Raw genomic sequence first — 24,056 nt, 5'->3', positions numbered from 1 at the left:
TTTATAAGGACTGGTAACTTGGTATAGGGTGCTACGGTACATAGGCCTGAGTGCAGTACAGTCTGCTGTTCTGTAAGGACCGCTATCGGTCCACAATACATAGGGTTGACGTGCACTACTGCTGACCGCTGCCCTATACTGCAGCAGTCCTTCAGCGGTATAGGGACTAAGAGTTTTGTCACAGGGTGATTTAAAAAATGACAGGCAGAGGAAGAGGCAGGCCCTTCCGCAGGGGTGGTAGGGGTAGGGCAGGAGCAACAGCCTTGAGCCAAAGTGGGAAGTTGCAGAAGGTGCGTTCAATTACTTTAAAGGACGCACCAGACTTGGTTGAGTGGCTCACTCAGCCTTATTCTTCTGCACCCTCCTCATCCTCTCGATCTGCACCCTCTTCTTCACTCTCTGCTATGTGCACCCCCAAAGACACTACCACCAACAACACCACCACCACCACATACCTTCCGCTTGAGTGCAAATGGGGGCCTTCATGCTCCAGTGTTTTAATAGGGACCCCCGTATAAAAAGCATGAGGGTCAAGGACCAGTACTGGGTGGCAACGTACTTAGATCCCCGGTACAAACACAAAATGGCGGAAATGTTACCGCCGTCGCAGAGGGCTGTCAGAATGCAGCACTTCCAGGCCTTGCTTCGAGAAATGCTGCATTCTGCTTTTGCGTGCGCTGGCAGAGGAGCAATTCCCACTCCCAGAGAAGGATTTGCGGGTACCAATCCAACAGCGCCTGCAAGAAGAGGCCGGTTTGAAGATGTGTTGGTGACTTCGGATATGAGGTCATTCTTTCAGCCGACCCATCGACAGGTGTCATCCGGATCCAGCATCAGGGAACGCCTAGACCGTCAGGTGTCCGACTACATTGGGTTAACGGCCGATGTGGACGCTCTGAGGAGTGATGAACCCCTAGACTACTGGGTGGGCAGGCTTGACCTCTGGCCAGAGCTTGCCCAATTTGCAATCGAACTGTTGGCTTGCCCCTCATCCAGTGTCCTGTCCGAAAGGACGTTCAGCGCAGCAGGGGGGATTGTGACCGATAAGCGTACTCGCCTAGCTCACGACAGTGTTAACTACCTCACATTTCTAAAAATGAATGAGGCATGGATCTCGGAGGAATTCAACACATGTGATCAGTAGACCATGTATATGTCTATAAACAATTTTTGGAATCAAGCACACAGACCTTCTTAATTCATTTGGCTCACTTCCCTGACCCAAAAAAGCACACCGTACTATATGCCCCTACCCTCCTCTTTGAAGAGGTTGAGCGGTGTCATATTTCTACTGGGGCTGCTTATTATGAGGGGTTCCCACCATCCCTGTGCTGTGCTGACTTCCTCCTGGGTGTTCTTATTATGAGGGGCTCCCACCATCCCTGTGCTGTGCTGACTTCCTCCTGGGGGTTCTTATTATGAGGGGATCACACCATCCCTGTGCTGTGCTGACTTCCTCCTGGGGCTGCTTACGGTGCTGCTGTCAGCGCTGTATGTCACGGAGCTGCTGTCAGCGCTGTATGTCACGGAGCTGCTGTCAGCGCTGTATGTCACGGAGCTGCTGTCAGCGCTGTATGTCACGGAGCTGCTGTCAGCGCTGTATGTCACGGAGCTGCTGTCAGCGCTGTATGTCACGGAGCTGCTGTCAGCGCTGTATGTCACGGAGCTGCTGTCAGCGCTGTATGTCACGGAGCTGCTGTCAGCGCTGTATGTCACGGTGCTGCTGTCAGCGCTGTATGTCACGGAGCTGCTGTCAGCGCTGTATGTCACGGAGCTGCTGTCAGTGCTGTATGTCACGGAGCTGCTGTCAGCGCTGTATGTCACGGAGCTGCTGTCAGCGCTGTATGTCACGGAGCTGCTGTCAGCGCTGTATGTCACGGAGCTGCTGTCAGCGCTGTATGTCACGGAGCTGCTGTCAGCGCTGTATGTCACGGTGCTGATGTCAGTGCTCTGTATTACGGTGCTGCTGTCAGTGCTCTGTATCTCCTGCACCCTCTTGTTTGCCTACCCTGGTCCCTGACCTTCCCTCTCCTCCATTGCCTTCATTAGCTCCATAGTCCTGAATTGTCAGAACAATTTCCCAAATAAAAAAAAAATGCTTGTAGTTATCGATCCCAAATTCACCTCATACATGTATTATGCTATTGTCCAGGTGGTGGGACTACGTGCTACCCCCTAATAATTACCCCGTGGCCGCAAATTCGACCTAAAGGTTTGCGAAATTCGCCTCCCATTGAAGTCAATGGAGCCCGCGGCGAACGGTCGTTTTCGCGAACGTTTGTGTCCGTTCGCGTTTCGCGTTCGCGAAACGTCCCGTCGGAAGTTCGTCCATCACTAAACATATCTATATTCTTAATGTGTCCGTTGGGAGGAGAAAAACTCTCCCTCCAAGGGTACATGAGCGACTGTCAACTGCCTGGTGTACACCGAGCTGCTGAGGGTAGCAAGAGAGGGTGCAAGGAACTTCCCTGCAGAACACCAAGAGCCAATCATATCATTTCATTTTTTAAGCTAAAAATAAAAATGTAAGATTAAAGCAACCTCAGAGACAAAGAAGAGAAGAGAGAGAAAAAAACTGTTATAATAAGGTGCCTAAATTATTAGGAACATTACTTACCGTATATACTCGAGTATAAGCCGAGATTTTCAGCCTCTTTTTTGAGGCTGAAAGTGCCCCCCTCGGCTTATACTCGAGTCATCGCTGTCTGCCCGCTCGATCAGCGTGTCGAGCAGACAGACAGCGGCCATTCTATGATTCAAAAGCCGCGCCTCCGGCTCCGCCTTCGCCTGTGATAGGCGGAACACTGAATTTCCCAGCAGCCTGTGTTCCGCCTATCACGGGCGTCGTCTCATCCTCGTACTACGGACGAGGATGATACGACGTCCGTGATAGGCGGAACACAGGCTGCTGGGAAATTCAGTGTTCCGCCTATCACAGGCGAAGGAGGAGGCGCGGCTTTTGAATTTTACAATGGCCGCCGACGAAGAGGGCACGGGACGGAGGCAAGGCAAGGCACGGCACGGGACAGGACGGGACGGGACGGGACGGGACGAAGGCAAGGCACGACACGGGACGGAGGCTCGGGACAAAGGCTCGGGACACAGGTAGGCTGGACACACACACACACACACACACACACACACACACACACACACACACACACACACACACACACGGATGGAGACACACACACACGGATGGATGGATGGATGGATGGAGACACACACACACACAGGGATGGATGGATACACACACACACAGGGATGGATGGATGGATGGATGGATGGAGACACACACACACAGGGATGGATGGATGGATGGATGGAGACACACACACACAGGGATGGATGGATGGATGGATGGAGACACACACACACAGGGATGGATGGATGGATGGACACACACACACACAGGGATGGATGGACGGACACACAGGGATGGACGGACACACAGGGATGGACGGACACACAGGGATGGGCGGACACACACACAGGGATGGACAGGCATGTCTCACCCTCGGCTTATACACGAGTCAATAAGTTTGCCAGTTTTTTTGGGGGTAAATTGGGGGCCTCGGCTTATATTCGGGTCGGCCTATACTCGAGTATATACGGTAAATAAGATTATGATAAAAATATTGATTGGAAGTCAGAGAAAAAACTCGGCAGTAGCCATTCTGTTGAAAAGGCAAGATAGTAGCCTCAGTACAGGTGTTTATCAGTCCATAGTGTCAGCCAGATCTGGATCCGGAGGTGGAGATTGTATGCAACTTCTTTTCTGTGGATTGTAGTCTTCAACTCTTCTGGAAGCAGAGGAGGGATTATCAGCATATGAGGATGATTTTTCGTGAGTGTCCGCAGCATCTCTTGATGTGTTTATCATCCCTAGTTTCTGTAAAGAAGTTTGCAGATCCTTAGCTGTTGTGCACATATATTTGCGACTTTGGAAAGTAAAACGCACTGAGAAAGGAAAGCCCCATTGGTAGATTATGTCATTTCGCTGTAATATTTGCAGTAGTGGTTTCAGGGTTCTTCTTTTGTTGATTGTGATTTGTGAGAGGTCTGTGAATAATTGATATTTATGACCCTGGAAAATTAGGGGATCTTTATTTGTAGCTGTATTTAGCAGTAGTTCCTTAGTGTGGTAGAAATGCAATTTTGCGATAATGTCACGGGGAGGACCATCTGTTTTCTTTGGTGCTAGGGCTCTATGAACCTGGTCCATTTCAAGACGCTCTAGTGGGATAGCTGGTTGTAATTCTTGAAAAAGTGCAGTAATAGCACCGTTTAAATCAGTCACAGATTCTGGTATTCCTCTAATACGTATATTGGAGCGCCTTGCACGATTTTCGAAATCCTCCAATTTGGATTGTAATATGTAATTTTCCTCTTTAAGAAAATCTATTTCTGAGGTAATGTTAGATGTATAATTTTCCAGATTGTCTGCTCTAATTTCCAGTGCTGATGTACGCTGACCAAGTATTCTAATTTCTTTAGTAAGGTTTGTGGCGATGGTATCTGCAGTGGATTTTAGTGATTTTTGAAGCAGATTTTCTATTTGTTTCAGTGTTACAGGAGGGGATACGTCTTTTTGTGTAGAAAGTTCTAAATTCTCCAGAACTGACATATTTTTCTCAGGTATTTGGTTAGAGAGACTATGTGCCTTTAATGAGAGAACATCTTTATGTAAAGCAGCAGAAGGGGCTGTCTGTTTGTTCTCCTCACTGTGTCTCCCCTCAGAGGGGGAGGGTTTCAGTGCCATACTGCTGTATGTGTGAGGTGGCGCTTTCTTGTTAATTTTCTGCCTCATGAGTCTCCTCTGACCCCCCCGAATGTTACCTATGTAAGGTAGGGATATTTATCTACCGTTTGGTATGATATATGTGCGGAGGGACAAGTTACCTCCGCCGTTATATGGCTCTGTTGTCCTGCTGAGAATGGAGCTCTATGCCAGCATTACCTCTCGGCTTGGCTCCGCCTCCTCCCTCCTTCACTGTAGCTATTTTTAGGCTATTGCGTGGTCAACAAGTGGTTAATCCAGATTTATTCAGGCCCCAAACCATAGCACATGCTGAGCCTAGCAGCAGTAGCTCTTTCTGTATCACATGCAGGCTGCCTTCCAAATGGGGGAGACCCCATGAGTGAGAGCTATGATCTTACCCTCCCAAACATTCATCATCTCCCGAGCCACACCTTCTGAGTCAGCCTTCCAGGGATTGGCCAAGGTTAAATGAATATTCATAATCCAGTGGCTGAACCTCCTACATTCATCCAGAGGCAGGCAGAAACAAGCAGTCACCCGGTTTAGGGATGAACCTGATCAGAAAAAAAACAAAAATGAATTGCAGTTCAGCTGATTACAGCAAAGCTGTACACTAAATTTAGCCCACCCAGGGCAGGGGCCCTACACAACATTAGGGCATTATTAGCAAACAAACTGATAACTTGCAGCCGACAACACAAACCTGTGTCAGTCAAAGACAAACTGTGATCACCCAGCATGTCATGGCTTCCAGGCCTGCTGTAACCATAAGATTGAGGCAAACATCCAACTAACAAAGGCCTGCTGGGATTGAAGGAAAAGATTTGCATGCATTGGTTTGCAGAAAATCTTTATTTGAAAACAGCTGCAGGAATATAGCACTTAAGCTTTTTGCACTGCAACAGCACTTTTTTGAAGATTTCCTGAGATATTGATGTGGTAGCACAAACCATGTAAGATCTGTTTCCCAGCTGCCATTTTCAAATAAATAAATACACACGTACTGTACATACATAAAGAAATGAATAAGGAGTTTCGATATAGCATACAGTACATAAATGCTTTTCTTCTATCCCACTGGCGAACAAAATGAGCCAAACCAGCACCTGGATGTTTGCAGTGGAAGTGGTCACGGCTGAATGCCTTGTAGAATGGTCAGACATTCCGACAACAAAATCTTTCTGATTTTTTCCAACGGATTTTGGCCCAAACTTGTCTTGCAAGTGTATGTCTTGCATACACACGGTCACACAAAGTTGATGGAAAATCAGAACGTGGTGAGGTAGAACACGTACGATGGGATTATAAATGGGCCAGTAGCCAATAGCTTTTTTCTCGTAATTTATTCTGAGCATGCATGACACTTTGTCTGTCGGAATTGTCTAGACACAATTGGAAATTAAACGTTTGAATTTTGTTGTCGGAAAATTTTAGATCCTGCTCTCAAACTTTGTGTGTTGGAAATTTTGATGGAAAAAGTCCGATGGAGCCCACACACGATCGGACAACAAGACAACAAGATCCGATTGCACATTTTCCATCGGAAAGTCCGTATTTTGCTTTTCTGCTTTAATAAAGAATACTGAGGGCTTCAATCCATAGTTACATAATAGGTAAATTTGAAGAAAGACAATAGTTTATCCAGTTAAACCTGTGTAGGTGTACATGTGTCAGTGTCTATAAACAATTCCCATATCCCTGTACATTGTGTTCTTTAGGATGCATGTCCAAGAGTCTTTTTAAAATATCAATACTCCCCACTGCCACCACCAATTGTGGAAGAGAGTTCCACATCCTCATTGTCCTGACAATGAAAAAACCCCTGTGCAGCTTAAGGTTAAACCGCTTCTCCACCAATATCATTGTGTGGCCCTGTGTGCTCTTACACCCCTTGAGACTTAATCGTTTTTTTCCTACACTGGGATCACCATTGAGGTATTTGTAAATCGCTAACATTGTCCCTTCTCAAGCATCTATTCTTCAGCAAGAATAAATTTAGTGTTTGTAGTCGTTACTCATAATTGAGGTCCTCCAGCCCCCATATTAATTGTGTTGCCCTTCTTTGGACTCTCTCAGGATGGAATACTCCAGATTTGGCCTAACCAGAGTTTTATAAAGTGGCAGGATAGTTATAACTCTGGCGTATATCCCCTTTTTCTATGCATGCTAAGATTCTGCCAGCTTTGGTAGCTGCAGCTTGATATTGCATGCTATTGCTCAGTCTTTCTTCTTTTAGGACAATCCTTGATTTCCCTAGAGGTTCTCACCCTAGTGAGTAGTTTCTATTTATGTTTTTAGCCCCAAATGTATTACCTTACATTTCTCTACATTAAACCTCATTTGTCATGTAGCTGCCCACCCCATTATTTTGTTCAGGTCTTTCTGTAAAATTTCTATATCCTGATGTGAAGTTATTGCCCTGCTTATTTTTGTGTCATCTGCAAAGAATGAGATTGAGCTATGTATCCCATCCTCTATATCATTTATGAATAAATTAAACAGACCACTTACCACTCCAGACAAGTCTGAGTACACATTATTTATCACTACCCTTTGGACATGCCCCTGCAACCAGTTTTCTATCCAAGAAAAAACCTTATGGTCCATGCCTGCAGACCTCAGCTTGTAGATTAAGCATGTATAGGGAACTGTATCGAATGCTTCTGCAAAATCCAGATACACCACAGCCACAGCCCCCCATCTAGGTGGCAGCTCACTTCCTCATAGAATATTAACAGATTGATCTGGCTGACTCCAAGACTGCTTTTCCACTGACTCCTCCAATAAAGCTGTGGCACTAAAAATATTTGGGGTAGGAGGGTGAGAATATCTTTAGCCAGCTGGACCAGGTTTCAGTTGTGATCTCCTTAACTTAATTTTACACCATGCTTCTAAGAGTCAGAAGACCCCTCCGCCATGGATGAAAGGCTCATTAATTCCTGAATCGACTAGCATGTCTGAGGTTGTGTGTTTTCCTTTTAAGTTGAACACATTTGCATGCCTATTTTTGATTGTATTTATAGGGATTTACCCTTGTGAGTTACTTGCTGGAGCTATAAGCAAATTACAATGTGCAGTGAAGAGGACAAATTCTGGCAAATGTAGATAAGGATTTTAGACTAACGTGGTATATGTGCACAGAGACAACAGCACGATATTCAGTATATATATATATATATATATATATATATACAGTATACAGTATCTCACAAAAGTGAGTACACCCTTCACATTTTTGTAAATATTTTATTATACAGTATGTTTTTATGTGACAACACTGAAGAAATTAGACTTTGCTACCATGTAAAGTAGTAAGTATACAGCTTGTATAACAGTGTAAATTTGCCGTCTTCAGAAAATAACTCAACATACAGCCATTAATGTCTAAACCGCTGGCAACAAAAGTGAGTACACACCTAAGTGAAAATGTTCAGTTAGCCATTTTCCCTCCCCGGTGTAATGTGACTCATTAGTGGTACAAGGTCTCAGGTGTGAATGGGGAGCAGGTGTGTTAAATTTGGTGTTATCGCTCTCAATCTCACATACTGGTCACTGGAAGTTCAACATGGCACCTCATGCAAAGAACTCTCTCATGATCTAAAAAAAAAAAGGATTGTTGCTCTACTTAAAGATGGCCTAGGTTATAAGAAGATTGCCAATACCCTGAAACTGAGCTTCAGTATGGTGGCCAAGACCAAACAGTGGTTTAACAGGACTGGTTCCACTCAGAACAGGCCTCGCCATGGTCGACCAAAGAACTTGAGTGCATGTGCTCAGCATCATATCCAGAGGTTGTCTTTGGGAAAATAGACGTGGGAGTGTTGCCAGCATTGCGGCAGAGGTTGAAGGGGTGGGGGGTCAGCCTGTCAGCGCTCAGACCATATGCCTCACACTGCATCAAATTTAGTCTGCATGGCTATCATCCCAGAAAGAAGCCTCTTCTAAAGATGATGCAGAAGAAAGCCCGCAAACAGTTTGCTGAAGACAAGCAGACTAAGGACATGGATTACTGGAACCATGTCCTCTGGTCTGATGAGACCAAGGTAAACTTATTTGGTTCGGATGGTGTCAAGCATGTGTGGCGGCAACCAGGTGAGGAATACAAAGACAAGTGTGCCTTGCCTACAGTTAAACATGATGGTGGGAGTAGAAAAAATGGGGTTCCCTCGCGCTATCAAAGTGAAAAATATCTGAATGTGGTATGTCAGTTAGATTGCTGCTAGACCTAAAGTGTATACCATGCACTTGAACAAAAATAAATAAAAAAGGTGATCAGCGCAAACTATATACCATATATTACTACAAAGATGGAATATCCTTGTTTAATATGTATTCTACCTCATAGATAAAGTGCAATAAATCAATAATTATAAAAATACTAATGGTGAATCCTAATGCAAAATGCTGCTGTGCATGCAATTATTTAGCTGCTGTGCAAACTGCTACTGTGCAAACTGCGCAAATAAATTATTTGTTGTGCATGCGATTATTTAGCTGCTGTACAAACTGCATAAACAAATTATTTGCTGTGCATGCAATTACTTAGCTGCTATGCAAACTGCTACTGTGCAAACTACGCAAATAGATTATTTGCTGTGCATGCGGTTATTTAGCTGCTGTGCAAACTGCTACTGTGCAAACTATGCAAATAAATTATTTGCGTAGTTGGTGGTGGTTGGAGTGTTGTGGCCTGGGACTGCATGAGTGTTGTGGGTACTGGACAGCTACAGTTCACTGAGGGAACCATAAATGGCAACATGTACTGTGACGTACTGAGGTAGAGCATGATCCCATCCCTCCGGAGACTGGGCTGCAAGGCAGCATTCCAACATGATAACGATCCCAAAAACAGCTCCAAGATGACCACTGCCTTGCTAAAGAGAAACTGAGGGTAAAGGTGATAGACTAGCCAAGCATGTCTCCAGTAGGGATGAGCTTCGTGTTCGAGTCAAACATATGTTCGACTCGAACATCGGCTGTTCGCCCGTTTGGCGAATTCCAAACGTTATGGGCCGTTCGCGCCAAATTCGTGTGGCGCTCACGGCCCACAATGCACTGCGATGGCGCAGTGCATTGCTGGCTCATGATTGGCCAAGCATGCACTGTAGGATGCCTGTGGCCAATCATAGCTCAGGCTGTGTAGTACACGCCCCACACTATATAAGGCCGCCAGCGCGGCGGCCTTGTGTAGTGTGTTGGCGTCTGTAGCAGTTAGTGGGTGTTCTGTGTACCTTCAACACAGTATACACCGATCGTTATCGGCCGATTTTTCGTTCTTGCTCTTCTGTAGTGGTTGTTGTCTGCGTGCCCTGACCGCAGTATACACCGCTATATTCACCTATATAGTTAGCGATATATCTATCTTTTATAATAGAGCTTACAGTCAGCGGTAGGAGCTTGTGCGTGCTGTCTGCGTGCTCTGAACCCAGTATACACCGCTATATCCACATATATAGCAAACTATCTTGCTAGTTTTAAATAGAGCTTGCAGTCAGCGGTAGGAGCTTGTGCGTGCTGTCTGCGTGCTCTGAACCCAGTATACACCGCTATATCCACCTATATAGCAAACTATCTTGCTTGTTTTAAATAGAGCTTGCAGTCAGCGGTAGGAGCTTGTGTGTGCTGTCTGCGTGCTCTGAACCCAGTATACACCGCTATATCCACCTATATAGCAAACTATCTTGCTTGTTTTAAATAGAGCTTGCAGTCAGCGGTAGGAGCTTGTGCGTGCTGTCTGCGTGCTCTGAACCCAGTATATACCGCTATATCCACCTATATAACAAACTATCTTGCTCGTTTTAAATAGAGCTTGCAGTCAGCGGTAGGAGCTTGTGCGTGCTGTCTGCAGGGCCAGATTAAGAGCATCATGGGCCTGGTGCTAAGGATTTTAGTGGGCCTTTTTATGAAAATAAATAAAATGAAAATGCAAAAAAATTTTTGTTAAATTAAATTAAAGAGTGGGGGGGGTGATACCGAGATAGGGGGCTGAGGGAGGGGAAGAGAGAGAGAAAGGGGGTGAGAGAGAGGGGACAAGACAGAGGGGGAAAGAAAAAGGAAAATAGAGAGAGGGTGGTGGGAAAGAGGGGGTTGAAGGGGGCAAGAGAGAGAATGGGGGATGAAGGTGGTGAGAGAGAACAGGGTGAAAGAGAGGGGATGAGAGATAGAGGGGGTGAGTGGGTAAAAGAGAGAAAGAGGGGGGGTTAGAGTGAGGGGGAGAGTCTGTGGGGGGGAGGGGAAGCACAGCATAGTACATTAAACGGGGGGGGGGGATAGCCTAGTACATTACATGGTTGGCACAACATATTACATGGTGGATACATGGATACAGTACATTTAATGGTGAGAAAAGCATAGAAAATTACATAGTGGGCACAGCACATTACATGGTTGGCACAGCACATGACATGGTTGGTACTGCACAACACAGAACATTCCATGGTGGACACAACACAACACATGCACAAGGTGAGCATAGGACCTTATACGGTGGGCACAGCACATGACATGGTGGGCACTGCTGAGCACATTACATAGTGAGCCCTGCACAGCACATTATATGGTGGGCACAGCATATTATATGTTGGGTACTGCACATGGCATAGTGGGCACTGCACAGCACAAAACAAGGTGGGCACTGAATGACACCACATGACATGGTGGGCACTGCACAGCATATTACATTGTGAGCACAGCACATGAAATGGTGAGCCCTGCACATCACATTCCATTGGGCAAATTGGTGGGAACTGCGCGACACAGCACAGGAAATTACATTGTGAGCACAGCACATTAAATAGTGGACACCGCATGTGATATGGTGAGCCCCCACATTCCATTGTGGGTACTGCACAACACATGCCATGGTGGACAATGTACAGCACATTACATGGTGGGCACAGCACATTACATGGTAGGCATTGCAATGGCGCAGCACATGGCATAGTGGGCACAACACATCACATGACATGGTGGGCACTGCACAGCAATTTACAGGGTGGGCACTGTATGACACATCACATTACATGGTGGGCACTGCCTGGCACAGCACATTACATGGTGGGCACAACACATTACATGGTGGGCACTGCATAGCATAGCACATTTCATGGTGGGCAATGCAACTGCACATTACATGTTAGGAACGGTATATTAAATGGTGGGCACTGCTGAACAGCACAGCACATTACACAGTGGGCACAACACATTACATGCTGAGCACAGCACATGGCATGGTGGGAACTGCACATGACATGGTGGGCACTGCATGGAACAGCACATTACATGTTGGGCACTGCACATTACATGGTGGGATCACTGCATGGCACAGCACATGACATGGTGGGCATTTCACATGACATGGTGTGCACTGGGAGGCACATAACATGACATGGTGGGCACTGCACATTACATGGCAGGCACTGCATGGCACAGTATATGACATGGTGGGCACTGCATGGCACATGACATGACATGGTTGGCACTGCACATTACATGGTCGGCACTGCACATTACATGGTGGGATCACTGCATGACACAGCACATGACATGGTGGGCATTGCACATGACATTGGTGGGCACTGGGAGGCACATAACATGACATGGTGGGCACTGCATGGCACAGTATATGACATGGTGGGCACTGCATGGCACATGACATTACATGGTCGGCACTGCACATTACTTGGTCGGCACTGCACATTACATGGTGGGAACAGCACATGACATTGTGGGCACTGCACATTACATGGTGGGTACTGCAAGGCACAGCATGACATAGTGGGCACTGCACATCACATGAAGAGCAATGCAATGTACAGCACATGCCATGGTGGGCACTGCACGTTACATAGTGAGCACTGCAATGTACAGCAAATTACATACTGGACACAGCACATTACATGGGGGCACTGCAATGCACATGACATGACATGGTGGGCACTGCACATGACACGGTGGGCACTACAGGACATAGTGGGCACTGCACATTACATAGTGGGCACTGCATTGCACATGACATGGTGGGCACTGGGCACGAGAGCACATGACATGGTGGGCACTGGGCACGAGAGCACATGACATGGTGGGCACTGGGCACAAGAGCACATTACATGGGTTCACTGGGCACAAGAGCACATTACATGGTGGGCACTGGGCACAAGAGCACATTACATGGGGTCACTGGGCACAAGAGCACATTACATGGGGGGCACTGGGCACAAGAGAGCACATGACATGGTGGGCACAAGATCCCATTACATGGGGGCACTGGGTACAAGAGAGCACATTCCATGGGGGGCACTGGGTACAAGAGAGCACATTACATGGGGGGCACTGTGTACAAGAGAGCACATTGCATGGGGCACTGGGCACAAGAGAGCACATTACATGTGGGCCCTGGGCACAAGAGCACATTACATGGGGGGCACTGGGCACATTACATGGGGGGCACTGGGCACAAGAGAGCACATTATATGGGGGGAAGCAGCAGTGTGTCCCCTAGCACAATAATTACACAACACCTCCTTAACAAATTTACTAACCTCATGTCAACAGCATGGGATATGTCCTTCCTCCCGGGCTCCTGCAGCATAGGACAACATCAGCGCCCCTCCCCCAGACAGCTCCCAGACACAGAGGATCTGTGTGAGTGGAACAGATCCTGTGATAGGAGTCAGACATCTGCAGAGACAAGACTCAGCTGCAGTGACTACACTTGTCTCCTCCACGTGTGCAGTGCACAGAAGGCTCCTCTTCCTTCCAGAAGGCTACAGATAGTGATAAGCCACTGGCATGGGCCTATATTGAGGGAGGGGCCTGGAGCTGCAGCTCCACAAGCCCCTATGTTAATCCGGCCCTGGCTGTCTGCGTGCTCTGAACCCAGTATACACCGCTAGATCCATCTATATAGTAAACAATCTTGCTCGTTTTAAATAGAGCTTGCAGTCAGCGGTAGGAGCTTGTGCGTGCTGTCTGCGTGCTCTGAACCCAGTATACACCACTATATCCACCTATATAGCAAACTATCTTGCTCGTTTTAAATAGAGCTTGCAGTCAGCGGTAGGAGCTTGTGCGTGCTGTCTGCGTGCTCTGAACCCAGTATACACCGCTATATCCACCTATATAGCAAACTATCTTGCTCGTTTTAAATAGAGCTTGCAGTCAGCGGTAGGAGCTTGTGCGTGCTGTCTGCGTGCTCTGAACCCAGTATACACCACTATATCCACCTATATAGCAAACTATCTTGTTCGTTTTAAATAGAGCTTGCAGTCAGCGGTAGGAGCTTGTGTGTGCTGTCTGCGTGCTCTGAACCCAGTATACACCACTATATCCACCTACATAGCTCTTCTCTATTTGAGCCATCTGCCATCTGCAGGAGTTAGTGGAAGTTGTGTGTGCCTCCAGCACAATATACACTACCCAATTGCTGTTTTTTTCAACTCCCTTCAGGCCATTACCATGTCTGGAAGGCCAGCAAGGAGAGGCAGACAGGCGCGAGCCGATAAAAGAGGGCAAGCAGGCTCTGTGTCTAGAGACAACAGTGCTGGTCGTGGACGCGGTGCATCGTCATCATCAGCACATGGCCATGGGACACGCTTGTCCTTCTTTTCGGCAGCTGGACATGTTGAGCCGCAACATGCCAACAACTTGGTAGAGTGGATGACCAAGCCCTCTTCATCCTCCTCATCCTCTCTCACCCAGTCTCAGGGTACTAGCAAAGCAGCTGCCAACGCATCGTCTTCCCTCCTCTCAATGTCATCATCAGTGACTCCTTCCCTAGACCCACCACGTCCTCCTGAGGAGTCTCCTGAACTCTTTGAGCACAGTGTTGGGTACATGCTCCAGGAGGATGCCCAGTGTTGTGTAGGCTCTGATGATGATACTCAGCTAGAGGAAGGCAGTAGCGTGAATGCAGAGAGAGGGGATGCTCAAGAAGGACAGCAATCTGGCAGTCATGTTCCACAAGCTGCAGCATACTGCCAGGTTTGCTCCAGCGATGAAGAGGGAGGGGATGATGAGGGCACTGACTCCACATGGGTGCCTGGTAGGAGAGAGGAGGAGGAGGAGGATGCACATGTCCAACGAGGCAGGATGCCCTCCGGGGGCCAGCTTAGGGGCAGCACACCGACTGAATCACACCGCAGAGTTCCGCCTGTGCAGGGCTCTGCCTCTGCACTTTATTCTAAAAGTTCTTTGGTGTGGGCCTTTTTTGAGACGAGTGCATCAGATCGCACCGCTGCTATTTGCAACATATGTCTCAAGCGTATCTCGCGTGGCCAAAACATCAGCCGCTTGGGCACCAAATGCTTGACCAGACATATGTTGACCTGCCATGCAGCTCGTTGACAAGCGTACCTCAAAGACCCACACCAAAGAACAAAGCGGACCTCTCCTTGCTCCTCATCAGCTGGGATCTCCAACCCCACTAGACCTTCAGTCCTCTCTGAAACCTGCTCTGAGAGGAATGAAGGTGTAGAATTAGGTGTGTCACAGCCAAGTGCTTCCGGGCACTCTGCTAGCAGTACACTCACGTCCGATTATAGCAGGCAAATTTCCCTGCCCCAGTTGCTGGACCGGCAAAAGAAGTTCACTCCCAGCCATCCACATGCCCAGTGGTTGAATGCTAGCTTGGCTAAATTGCTAGCACTTCAACTGCTGCCTTTTCAGTTGGTAGACTCGGCCCCCTTCCCTGAGTTTGTACAATGTGCGGTTCCTCAGTGGCAGGTCCCCAAACGCCACTTTTTCTCACGGAAGGCGATTCCGGCTCTCTACCAGCATGTGGAAGGCAATGTCCTTGCCTCGCTGGATAGGGCGGTCAGCGGTAAGGTGCATATTACCGCTGACTCATGGTCCAGCAGGCATGGACAGGGACGTTACCTGTCTTTCACGGCCCATTGGGTCACTCTTCTGACAGCTGGGAAGGATGCAGGACAAGGTGCAGGAGTGTTGGAGGTTGTTCCACCACCACGCCTCCAAAATGCTACTATTGGTTGTGACACACCTCTCTCCTCCACCCCTCCTCTTCTTCTTTCTCCATGGCCTCTTCCAGTGCTCTGTCCTCAGAACCAGCGGTGCTCCGTAGGCGTTCCAGGGGCTACGCAAGTACGCAGGCAAAACGATGCCATGCCGTGCTTGCGCTGGTTTGTTTGGGGGACAGGAGCCACACTGGGGCGGATGTTTTGTCAGCTCTGCAGGGGCAGGCTGAGAGGTGGTTGACGCCACGCCAGCTTAAGCCAGGAATGGTGGTTTGCGACAATGGCACCAACCTCCTCTCCGCCCTCCGACAGGGACAACTGACCCATGTGCCCTGTGTAGCTCACGTCCTTAACCTGGTGGTGCAGTGGTTCTTGGGCAGGTACCCGGGCTTACAGGATGTCCTGAAGCAGGCCAGGAAAGTCTGTGTGCATTTCCGACGATCATTTAATGCCTGTGCTCGGCTGGCTGAGCTCCAAAAGGAGTTGAACCTGCCCAAGAACCGCCTTATATGTGACATGCCCACCAGATGGAACTCAACATTGGCCATGCTGCAGCGGCTGCACACGCAGCAGAGGGCCATTAATGAGTACCTGTGCGACTAGGGCACCAGGACAGGGTCAGGGGAGCTCGGTTTTTTCTCACCACGCCAGTGGGGCATGATCAGGGATGCATGCACTGTCCTGTCACCGTTTGAGGAAGCCACAAGGATGGTGAGCAGTGACAGTGCATGCATCAGTGACACTGTACCTCTTGTCCACCTCTTGGAGCATACGCTGCGTGGAATAATGGACAGGGCACTTGAGGCAGAACAGAGGCAGGAAGAGGAGGACTTCCTTGCCTCTCAAGGCCCCCTTTATCCAGACAGTGTTCCTGCTGTGCCACCCATCACACAGAAAGAGGAGGAGGAAGAGGAGGAGGAGGATGATTGTGTCAGAATGGAGGTGGAGGCTGGCACTCAGCATCAGCAGCAGCAGCAGTCTTGTAGGGATGATTTACAGTCCCAAGAAACCCGTGGACTTGTACGTGGCTGGGAGGAGGTAGCTGCGAATCATGTTGTCCTTAGTGACCCAGAGGACTCCGGACCAAGTGCCTCAGCTAACCTACGCTGCATGGCCTCCCTGATCCTGCAAAGCCTGCGGAAGGATCCTCGTATTCTTCGGATCAAGGAGAGGGACCATTACTGGCTGACAACTCTCCTTGATCCACGGTACAAGGGTAAGGTTGCGGACCTTATCTTGCCATTGCAGAGGGAGGAGAGGATGAGACATCTTCGGGAGGCCTTGCAGAAAGGTTTGTGCAATGCGTTCCCAGAGACTGGGAGGTTACAAATTCCTGGTCCTGGACAACGTGTTGCTGAGGCTTTGGTCAGTCACAGAAGGAGTGATGGAGAAGGTGGCCGTCTGACCGATGCGTTCAGACAATTTTTTAATCCACAGGCCCAAGGTATGATCGGTTCCAGCAACCTTCGCCAGCGTCTGATTTACATGGTGCAGGAATACCTAGGGGCAAGATCAGAATTGGACACCTTTCCCATCGAAAATCCTCTGGGTTACTGAGTCTTGAGGATGGATCACTGGCCAGAGCTTGCACAGTATGCAATTGAGCTATTGGCCTGTCCTGCATCCAGCGTTCTTTCGGAACGCACATTCAGTACTGCTGGAGGCTTTGTAACCAATCACAGGGTGCGCCTGTCCAGGAACTCAGTTGATCGACTGACCTTCATAAAAATGAATCAGTCTTGGATCACCACCAGCTACCAAGCGCCTGAAGCTGATGTAACCGAATAATTTTTTTGAAATGTCAGATCCCTTCAAGACTGCCTATGCTGATGCTGAGTGACTATCCTGTTATGCTGACTTACTATCCCAATTTTTCAGCCCCTGTTTAATAGGGGCGTGTAATAAAAAATTTTGATGCAATACTTTACAGCAGGGCGCATTCCTGCGCTCCATCTAGAGTATCTGTGAGGGGTTGCAGTGTCGTGGCACCAGCACCAGTGCCTAAGGAGGCATTTTTCAGCCCCTGTTTAACAGGGGCGTGTAATTACAATTTTTGATGCAATATTTTGCAGGAGGGTTTGTTGATACGCTCAACTACAATATCTGTGAGGGGTTGCAGTGTTGTGGCACCAGCACCAGTGCCTAAGTCCCAATTTTTCAGCCCCTGTTTAACAGGGGCGTGTAGTTACAATTTTTGATCCAATACTTTGCAGCAGGGCTCATTCCTGCTCTCCAAATAGAGTTTCTGTGAGGTGTTGCAGTGTTGTGGCACCAGTGCCTAAGGCCCAATTTTTATGCCCCTGTTCAACAGGTGCATGTAATTACAATTCTTGATATATTATTTCACAGCAGGTCATCTACTTGCAAACAGAAGGAGACAACAGGAAGTGAGATGAAATCTACCCCTAGGAAGGGAAATTCTCTCCTGTAAGAGTTGATATGGGAAAAATGTGTCTCCTCTCCACTGATGCTTTATCCCAATCCTTGTTTTACTAAAAACCCCAAATTTTCAAAAAAGATTGGTCATTGGGACAGAAAGTGATTTGAAATCTTCTGAAGAGATGCACAGATGGAAAAAAATGTTACAGGGGTGATAACCCTTCCCTTTGTTTTCCAAAAAGCTCAAAATAGATTTTTTGACTGGAGCTACACTTTAAAAATGTACCAGTTCAAAATTACAAACAGATTCTACTTAACAACAAACCTACACAGTCCCTATGTTGTTTGCACTGCCTGTATACTGCTGTTCTGAGTATATAAGGCCTGGGGGCCCCACGCCTTTCCTTTTTTTTATTTTGGTACGGGGTTCCCCTTAATATTTGTACAAGACCCAAAGGGGCTGGTAATGGGCAGGGGGGTACCCATGCCATTTTTCTCAATAATATTCATCCGTATTGCCCGAACCAGACATTACATTAAAACCACAAGCAGTTTTAAATTACTTTTTTTCCATTAGAAATGTAATTTTGTTCAGGGACTGTTCTAAACACAGGAAACACATGCCACTTCACAGGCATACTATAGACACCCCTCAGGCACGATATGTAAAGGAATATTTCGCGTTTTTTTCACTTTAAGCGTCATTAAAACGAGTGCTCCCCAAAAAACTGCTGTTTTTTAAACTTTTTTTTGCATTGATACATGTCCCCTGGGGCAGGAGCCGGGTCCCCAATCCTTTTTAGGACAATGACTTGCATATTAGCCTTTAAAATTAGCACTTTTGATTTTGAATGTTCAAGTCCCATAGACTTTAATGGGGTTCTAAAGTTAGCGCAAATTTTCGGTCCGTTCGCAGGTTCTGGTGCGATCCGAACTTGGGAGTGTTCGGCTCACCCCTAGTGTTGAGTGTTTTTGAGGGACAGCAAATTTACACTGTTATACAAGCTGTACACTCACTACTTTACATTGTAGCAAAGTGTAATTTCTTCAACGTTTTCAAAGATATAATAAAATATTTATAAAAATGTGGGGGGTGTACTCACTTTTGTGAGATACTGTATTTAGCATGTGCATAATACATATAAATACAGAAAATGGTATTGAGCACTGAATTTCCCTTTGGTGAACTCTGGTTAATAGGCCTTTGCTGGTTGAAAGCACAGACCATCGTGTGCTCTAAATGCACCAAATTATAAATATATCCTTTATTATCTAAAACCAAAAAAAAATGTAAGTGCAATAACCTGATACTTTTTTGGGTTACCGATGTTAATGAAAATATGGGAAAGTTAAGCTGCAATCCTGCTACACTTTACCCACCCCCATTTATCTGTCTGGTGAAGTAATAAAAAAATAAACAAATCTAAAAGATCCAATATTTAACTGAATCCACAAGCATGTGACATGCTTGATCTGAAAGTATTTTGTCTTTGGACTGCAAAGCCCTCCACACACAATTATGAATCTACAGTGCCTTGAAAAAGTATTCATACCCCTTGACATTTTCCACATTTTGTCATGTTACAGCCAAAAACTTAAATGTATTTTATTGGGATTTTATTTGATAGACCAATACAAAGTGGCACATAATTGTGAAGTGGAAGGAAAATGATAAATGGTTTTCATTTTTTTTTTACAAATAAATAAGTCAATATTTGTAGAACCATCTTTCACTGCAATTGCAGATGCAAAGCTTTTTGGGTATGTCTCTACCAGCTTTGCACATCTAGAAAGTGAAATGTTTGCCCATTCATTCTTCTTAGTAAAATAGCTCAAGCTCTATCAGATTGGATGGAGAGCGTCTGCGAACAGCAATTTTCAAGTCTTGTCACAGATTCTCAATTGAATTTAGGTTTGGACATTGACTAGGCCATTCTAACATGAATGTGCTTTGATCTAAAGTAAACCGTTCCATTGTAGCTCTAGCTCTAGTATTAGGGTCGTTGTCCTGCTGGAAAGTGAACCCCAGTCTCAAGTGTTTTCAGGCTCTAGCAGGTTTTCTTGTAAGATTCTTAAAAATCAAATAAATGGTGTTGCGCTACCTGAAAAGGTTAAGCGAAACTATACTAAACTAAACTAAAATAAGGTGCCTTGTGCTTATATATATATTACCAATATTGTTAAATAACACACTACCAAGAGTGATGTCTCCTCCTCTCAGGTGGTGTCTCCTCCTGTTAGGTGAATGTGGTAAAAATCGCCCGAAACTATACAATTATATATTACACACGGTATATATAAAACTAATCCAAACATATATAGTGCCTCAAGCAGATTAAGTCGTGAATACTCAAAGAATAATAAAATAAAGTGTCCAGTATTTAAATAACACAGATAGCCAAATAATAAAGTGTCATGTGCTTTACATATTCAAGTAAATATCTCCAAAGTAATAAACTCATAAAATTCTTCTTATAGTAAAACGTGCAACACACAGTGCATGCTTAAACAAAGGAAGCGAAATAATAAAGTCTTTATGTGAACTTAGATGAATAAGGTGACCAGTGGCTTTTTTCAGTGCTTCTCAAACTAAAACAAAATGATAAAGTCTTTATGTGAGCTGAGATGAATAAAGTGACCAGTGGCTTATTCAGTGCTTCTCAGAATAAGGTGCCAAAAACCGTGTCTTTAACTCTTATGTCTCCAGTGTTCACGGCACACCAGGTAGAGTGGCCCCTTACCTTACTGCTGTAAGCAGAGCAAACAAACAGCAAGGTCCAGGGGTTGTGACCCTATTCCTGGCAGGTAGGTAATGGCCCCCTCGGCTGGTATTTTGCACCTCAAATAGCTTCCACATAGATCTTAAGGCTCAATATTATCCACAATGGTCTCATAGAAAAGAGAGAGGTATGCTCCGATAGTGAAGTACGTATATAAATCTATTTAAAATGTGTATTGAAAAGGTACTCACAAAACAGGTAGTAAAAACAGCTTTAAAATCGAACGAGCGTTCCGCTCGTGGTGTGGACGTCACTTCCGGTATCCTAGTTCCTCCTATTCCGACGCGTATCGTCACCAATCACGTGACTTCCTCAGGGAATGGAATACAGTTTCATGGAAGTGTCTTTTATATTAACGTATATATAGTGGCCATTTTTTTTGGAGTCTCCCATAGACTAACGTTGGCGCGGCCATTTTTTTAAAGTCTCCCATAGACGAACATTGGCGCGGACATTTTTTAGTAGATCAAGCTACACCCACAGCCATTTTCCGGATAACCAGGCTACACCCGCGGCCATTTTTTGTACGTCCAGCCGTCAGCCATTTTCCCATAGTCATCCCTCAACTAGAATTCATTTTTTGATGGTTTCTTAGTTTGAGCTACACCCGCGGCCATTTTTCGTATGTCTAAATAGTATAGCGGTGATTTATCTAAGGCTACTATATTAAAATTTACATTACCCTCGTATATCGAATGTCATTAGTTTAACCAACAACACCATTGATTAGAACCCAGCTCGAGCCGGAAGAGGGGGGAGGGGAGGAGAAAAGGGAAGAGTTTTGTCAGGCTAAGTCGGTAGATAGCAAGTATCTGCTTACTTACAATTAAAAATATCAGCTAGTGCCTTAATGTCGCACATAAATCGCATAGATCACATAACCCCATATTTAAAATTAGAGGATACAAATATTTAAAGGATATATAAAAAGTGACAGGATTTCATTTTTTACACAGGGCTACTGAGCATTAACGTTATATTCCCCTTAGTCGGGGCAACCCTTTAATCACATTATGGGGTAATCCATTGTAATTATTCGACAGTCCATAGCTGGTCGCTTGTAATCATAAACCAATTTTTTATTATATTTACCCCCAATACTTTAAATATTAAAATTGAATATTTAAAACAAAGTTAAAATTAGGGATTACCCAATTGGGGTCAGCTATACTGGACACCGGAAATGATGTTCAAGTGAACACACATTTTTTATATATGTTATTATGTAATATACAGATCAAGGTGTATAAAAAAACGTAAAATAAGTACTGCAAGGTCATTAGGTTAAAACAGATGTCAGATCAAGTCGTGTTCAGATAACTAAAATCAAGTGTCCCCAGCTATTAAAAATCACTGATAAAACAGTTTAAATCAAAGTCTATATTCAAACCTTGAGGGGTGAATGTATCTAAAATGAAAATCCACTTAAATTACGCTTGGCTAAGTGTCCTAATTTTATGGCTCCCTCTCCAGTGTTTTTTATATGGTTCTATACCCCAAAAGGTCAGGTGGGTGGGGTCCTTATTATGGTGGGTACTGAAATGTCTGGATACACTGTGTTTATCGAAGCCACTAATGATATTTTTTACATGCTCCTTTATCCTTACTCTCAGAGGCCTTTTTGTTCGCCCAACATATTGTAGGCCGCAGCTACATTGGAGGGCATATACAGCTCCCTTTGTGTTGCAGCATATAAAATCCTTAATTTCGTACAAATTTCCAGTACTTGTAGAGGTAAAATTAAATTTCTTTTCAACGGGTCTTTTTGTTCTTGTACACGCATAACAGCGTTTGCACGGAAAAAATCCCTTGCCCGTAAAAAAGGTTAAGCCGTTATATGGGGGGTCAGGGATATTTTTCACGATCTTGTCCCTTAGAGTTGGTGCCCTCTTGTAGATGAATTGTGGATATTGGGGCAATATCTCCTGAAGGTGTATATCTGACCGTAATATATGCCAATGCTTTTTAATCATTTTCTCGATCCTCTTGTGTTGCATATTATAGTTCAATATTATTGGTACTCCATTGCGTTTGTTAATAGTAGATGGTTTATCCTTTATTAGCATTGCTCTGTCCATCTTCTCTATTTCTGAAATCTTTGTCTTGATATCTTCACTTTTATATACTTTGTTAGTAAATCTATATCCAATTTTCTCCGCTTATGTCAGGAAATCTTTTGGATGGGAGCAATTCCTTCGCAAGCGGATCAATTGTCCAGGGGCGGACTGACAACTCATGGGGCCCCCGGGCAATAGGGGATCATGGGGCCCCCTTTGTCACCACCCACCCACGCACAAGCCACACCTATATATTGCACTGTTACATTACATGCATTGGTCAGATAATTTCTCTACTGTATGTTCAAAATAAATGTTTAAAGAGTTAAGAAAATAAAGAACAAAAAACCCTTTGAGCTTCCCCTGGTGTTAACCCCTTCCCTACCAGTGTCATTAGTACAGTTAACCATTACTAGTAAAAAATTCTATAAAAATATCCCATAGCATATTGGGATTTTTACCAACATGTAGAAAATACATATTGGCCTAAACTGATGGAGAAATTCGATTCTGAGGCTAGAGCCCATAGCAGAAAAGTAAAGAAAGTATATATAATATACACACACACACTGCAAAGGCTGCAGACAGGATACAGGGGTCAGAGGCTGCGGTCATGGTACAGGGGTCAGAGGCTGCAGACAGGGTACAGGGGTCAGAGGCTGCGGTCATGGTACAGGGGTCAGAGGCTGCAGACATGGTACAGGGGTCAGAGGCTGCGGTCATGGTACAGGGGTCAGAGGCTGCGGTCATGGTACAGGGGTCAGAGGCTGCGGTCATGGTACAGGGGTCAGAGGCTGCAGAGGGGTCTTACTAGGCTGTGATGAGAGGTGCGCACCACTCCTGAAACCGCACAAAGTGCCACTGCTGCCTTACATTTAAAAATGGTGCTGCCCGGTGCCATTATATCACTGCGCATGCATGTTTGAAAATGACTGAGCGTGTAAGGGCTTGCCCACGCGGCGGCGGTGCATGTGCAGAGGACACTCCAGCCCCCTTCATCATACCATACCGGGTTAATGTTACTTTATGGTATGTGATGAGGCTGGAGTTTTAGAGGAAGAGAGCAGTGCAGCTGGCTGGCGCATGAAAACAGCAAACACACACA

The sequence above is a fragment of the Lithobates pipiens genome, unplaced genomic scaffold (assembly GCF_037356315.1).
Source record: "Lithobates pipiens isolate NorthernLeopardFrog02 unplaced genomic scaffold, aLitPip1_a1.2 Scaffold_8, whole genome shotgun sequence".
Classification (NCBI taxonomy): Eukaryota; Metazoa; Chordata; class Amphibia; order Anura; family Ranidae; genus Lithobates; species Lithobates pipiens.
Note: the sequence above shows the minus strand (reverse complement) of the source record.